Below are 5674 nucleotides of genomic sequence, written 5' to 3'. Positions count from 1 at the left end.
CACACACACTTATGTTTTTTCTCCCCCTTCTGCATGTATTCCTTTCCTCTCTCTCTCTTCCGTACACATTTTAGATATGCACACACACACAGTCTCTTGGCCCTTCTCTCTGTCCTTCTCACTCTCCCACAACCCCCCTCTTTCTATACATATATACATATCCATCCTTCTGTCCTCCCCCCACCTCTCTACATATTACTTTCCTCTCACTCTTCCTCACATATCTTACATACACATGCATACGTATGCAGCGTTCATACATTTGCGCTACTGCAGCTCTCTCTATCCATCCATCCATCCATCTATCTATCTATCTATCTATGTCTCCCTGTCTCTCCTCTATCTATCTATCAATCTATCCCCTCTCTCCCCACTTCCTTGATACATCAGATCAGATCAGAAAAAAGAAGAAAAAAAAAGGCTATGGGTTGCTGCCGTCCGTTATACTGCAACAGGTAAGGATTAGGTCAGACAGTTTGTTAATTTAACCGTTGATGGCTTCGTCGTGGTTGGTTTCAATGTTAATAATTGCAATTATGAAGTGCACCAAGTGGCATTAAAACTATGCAACATGGTGCATAAAATTATGCATTGGCAATGCAAGGAATAACAACACTGCACTGCAATGTAAATGGTGCAGCTGAAAGATATTAGTATTTTTGTGTATAAGTGTGTGTGTGTGGGGGGGGGGTATTCATGTTTCTTTGTGATGTCCTGTACCCAGATATGCATCTATATATACATGTAGATGTACATATGTCCATACAGTGCAGCGTCGATGCATCTGTGCTGGTACTGCACTAACACATCCATGGTGATGCTGTGTGAATGCCCCCATGCCAGTAGTGTGTAAATGCACGCATGCTAGTGCTGTGTTAATGCTAGTGTTGTGCTAAGGCAACCATGTCGGTGCTGCACTAACACACCAGTGCCAGAGCTGCGGCGTAAATGCACCTGTGACGGCGACACGTAAAATGCACCCAGCACACTCTGTCGTGTGGTTGGCGTTAGGAAGGGCATCCATCCATAAGAAACCTTGCCCCAACCGACAGTTGGAGTCCAGACAGCTCCCTGCTAGCCAGCTCCCACATTAAACTGCCCAACCCATGCCAGCATGGAGACTAGACGTTAAATAATGACAACAACAACAACAGCAATACTGTGTTCTAGTGTGTTAGCAGTGCACTTCACATCGCTCCTTAAGGTTACCGTGGCAGGTTTTCTATAGAAATTATGGCCGGCAGAGATTCTGTTATGATGTTTCGTATTTGAGATGCCTGACGTAAACAACGAGATCCATTGAGATCCACGATGGGAAATGATGGGAAGAGTGATAAGGGGTTCGAATGGTGGTGGTGGTGGTGGTTGTAAGAGTAGTGGTGGTGGTGGTGGTGGTTGTAGTAGTAGTGGTGGTGGTGGTGGTGGTGGTTGTGATTTATAGTTGTAGTGATGACAGCTGTGGTGTTGGTGGTGGTGGTAGTAGTAATAATAGTGGTGGTGGTGGTAGTAGTAGTAGTAGTAGTAGTAGTAGTAACAGCAGCAGAGGTTGTAGTAGTAATGATGGTGGTGGTGGTGACAGCAGCAGCAGTAGTAGTAATAATAGTAGTAGCAGCAGCAGCAGTAGAGATTGTAGCGGTGGCAGCAGCAGCAGCGGTAGTAGTAGTAGTAGAAGATGAAGTAGTAGTAGTAGTAGTAGAAGATGAAGTAGTAGTAGTAGTAGTAGTAGTAGTAATTGTAGCAGCAGCAGCAGAGGTGGTGGTGGTGGTGGTGGTGATGGTTGCCTGTAAATTGTCATTGTTATCCTTTGTTATTTGAAGCTGTTACTTGGAGAAACCACCACCACCAGCACACTACCCCCAACGCACATGACACACAGACAGACAGACAGACAGACATGAAATAAAAGGTTATAAGGACCTCTGCCTGGTGTTCACTGATAAACTAACCCACAAGTCACTTCCAATAACGCCCCCCTCATACACACACTGCCAAACAACAACATCCGCGACACCACCAATATCCACCATGGTGGGAGGGGGTGTGGTGTGCGTGGTGAAGGAACACTGGGAGGGGCAGTGGGAGTACACATCCTGGTGTTAAGAAATATATGTATACAAGTGTACAGGCATATATATATATATATATATATATATATATATATATATATATAACTATTTAAAATTATAATTTAGGGTAACTGAGAGATACCACCACGCTGGAAATAGCAGCCAAAACTTGACTCTAAAACCGCATTAAATGTTCATACAACACCAGGAGAGAAGACAAAGAGACAAAATAAAGTAGCATCGCACCTTGGGCAAATGTCTTCCACTATATCCTCAGGCTAGCCAAAGCTATGTCAATGGATTTGGTAGATGGAAACTGAAAGAAGCCCTTCGTATGTGTGTGTGTGTGTCTTTATGTCTGTGTTTGTACCCCACCACCACTTGACAACCAGTGTCGGTGCGTTTATTTCCTTGTAACTTAGCAGTTTGGCAAAAGAGACCAATAGAATAAATACTAGGCTTTAAAAAAAATATATCTCTTAGGGTTGATTTGTTTGACTAAAACCCTTGAAGGTGGTGCCCCAGCATGGCCACAGTCAAATGACTGAAACAAGTAAAAGAAATATATATATATATAGGGAGAATTCACACAAAAAACAACAGACGAAGACAGATGGTGTAGAAAACAAACAGATGTATTAGTATAACACTTTATATTCATAATATATATTTATAAGTTTATATATCTATAAATATATAAACAAGTAAAAAGAAAGACAAAAAGGGAAAAAAATAGTATATGCAACAGGCTTGTCACAAGGGACTCAGAATATATCATGGTGTGAGCAGAGAACCAAAGAGAGGATTTGAAGATGCATCCTACCCATTTCTCAATTGTTATTGCTCAACACAGAACAGGGTTTCCTGGCGACTCCGAAAGCACTGAACACAAGCCATATCAGATGTCATGTTCTGGAGACAGGATTTCAATAATCTAATAAAAAACATCAAATTCCGGGAATTGGATAACTAATTACCAAATCATTAAAAGACTAACCTGATTTCTTATTCCTTTTTCGTGTCTCTTTTTTTTTTTTTGTTTTTGTTTTCACTCACCAAGATAAGATATATGTTAATTCTGATAAAAACAACCTCTCGGTAGTTTAGTTTAAAATGCTTACAAAACATTTATTATCCAGTCGCATCCCTCTTACATACACACATACTCACACAAACACACACACACATAATCCCATGTTAATATTTATAAATTCATTAACCTAGAACGTAAGTAGAATGCTGCTACACACAAAATATAGTAGAACCCTATCGTTGCATTTCTAATTTTACATAACATTTAAGGATCATAAAAGAAATGAGTTTGCTAGCCACCCTAAATGAAGGTTAAGCAATCCTACATAAACAGATTTTAGGCATAGTGAGAAAATATTTGTTATAATTATTTTTAGAAAAGTAGTTCAGCACAATTTGTTGTTGTTGGCACTCCGTCGCTTACGACGTCGAGGGTCCCAGTTGATCCGATCAATGGAACAGCCTGCTCGTGAAATTAACGTGCAAGTGGCTGAGCACTCCACAGACACGTGTACCCTTAACGTAGTTCTCGTGGATATTCAGCGTGACACAGTGTAACAAGGCTGGCCCCTTTGAATTACAGGTACAACAGAAACAGGAAGAAAGAGTGAGAGAAAGTTGTGGTGAAAGAGTACAGCAGGGTTCGCCACCATCCCCTGCCGGAGCCTCGTGGTGCTTTAGGTGTTTTCGCTCAATAAACACTCACAGCGCCGGGTCTAGCAATCGAAACCGCGATCCTATGACCGTGAGTCCGCTGCCCTGACCACTGGGCTATTGCGCCTCCACCTCAGCACCATTTATTAAATAATAAAAGCTCGTCAGACGTAGAATAATTTCATAATATTTAAAATGAAAAAAAAATCACGGGATTTTTTTTTCAGTTTGAGTTAGATATTGTGGATTTTTATCTGTCTGTTACTAAGCCACGACTATGAGAAGCTTTAGTCTTGACGAACATCATCTCTATCTATTAATGATTCAGATACTAATATTATTCTGCATGCAAGCCAGTCTCTGAAAATGCCACCCGGGTAGCAAAAGAATCAATAGAATTTGTCTGATGTAGCTATGGGTGGTTTCGATGGGGCAGAGATGTGCAGAAAAAAATCGTTTTGTATGTTTTTAGATTTGTTGTATATTATAAATGGCTTCTGGCGTTGTTTGGAGTGATTTATTGTGATAATGGATCGTTTCTTTTGCAAATTATGAATAAACATGACAAATATATTTAAATATTCAGAAAAGATATATCATTTGTTTGTTTTTTTAGATGTAAAGCTCACTATTATGGGAAGAGTCAACCTGCAAACGTTAATTTCCTAAATATAACTTTACATTTCGATGCCAATAAATATTTCCCCTTGTCATAAACCTCATGAAAGAATTATTCTTTATTAATAATGTTCATGGCTGTGTCATAAGTAGCTTGCTTACCAACCAGATGGTTCCAGGTTCAGTCCCATTGCGTGGCACCTTGGGCAAGTGTTTTTTATTATAGCCTCAGGCTGACCAAAGCCTTGTTAGTGGATTTGATAGGCGGAAACTGAAAGAAGCCCATCATGATATATATATATATATATATATATATATATATATCATCATAATCATTGTTTAACGTCTGTTTTTCATGCTAGCATGGGTTGGACGGTTCGACGGGACTGGGAAGCCAGGAGGCTGCACCAGACTCCAATCTGATCTGGCAGTGTTTCTACAGCTGGATGCCCTTCCTAACGCCAACCACTCCATGAGTGTAGTGGGTGCTTTGTATGTGCCACCGGCACAGGGACCAAAGGAGGCTAGCAATGGCCATGATCGGTTGATGCCTTTTATGTGCCGCCAGCATGGAAGCCAGTCAAGGCCTTAGTGTCTGCATTTGTCTCACCACCACCACTAGACAACCTGTACTGATGTGTTTGCATCCCTGTAACTTAGCTGCTTGGCAAAAGAGACCAATGGAATAAGTACTTGGTTTGAAAAAATAAGTGTTGGGTTTGATTTGTTCGACTAAAACCCATGAAGGCAGTGTGCTAGCATGGTCACAGTCAAATCACAGAAACAAGTAAAAATAAATGGTTGGGCATTGGTTGACATGTTTGGAGAGAGAGTAACAGTATCAGCTCTGCTGTGTCTTGGTTGTTTCCAGAATCAGGGGCCCAGCTGACCCCACGTACTCTTACCAGTTATGAAAACTCTTCAAAGGAAAGACAAGACATTCAATTCACAGCATCCATGCATCCACAGGAGATGCCAGATATTGGTTCAGTATAACCATGCATATCTGTCTTAGGGTCCCTGCCATCAGATTTTTTTGTAGGGGTTTACACTCTTAGCCCTTTAAAACATTCAATAAATTACCCCACAACGCAGCAGGAGTTTATCCTTATAACAGATATGGTTTGTGCAGAGCCCGTCCTGCTCTCTCCTCTCACAAGCCTAGTTGTTATCAGGCTACAGGCTTCCTACGGTGTTACCTTCTCTGAGATGATCCTTTGAGGAGCTGAAGCACATCCTCTTCTTTGGGTCCATTGGGGTGTGTGAATGATCTTTCTCTTCTGAGGGTAATTCCATGGCTTGCT

Source organism: Octopus bimaculoides, chromosome 26 (genome assembly GCF_001194135.2).
Source record: "Octopus bimaculoides isolate UCB-OBI-ISO-001 chromosome 26, ASM119413v2, whole genome shotgun sequence".
Classification (NCBI taxonomy): Eukaryota; Metazoa; Mollusca; class Cephalopoda; order Octopoda; family Octopodidae; genus Octopus; species Octopus bimaculoides.
This window is presented reverse-complemented; position numbering follows the sequence as displayed.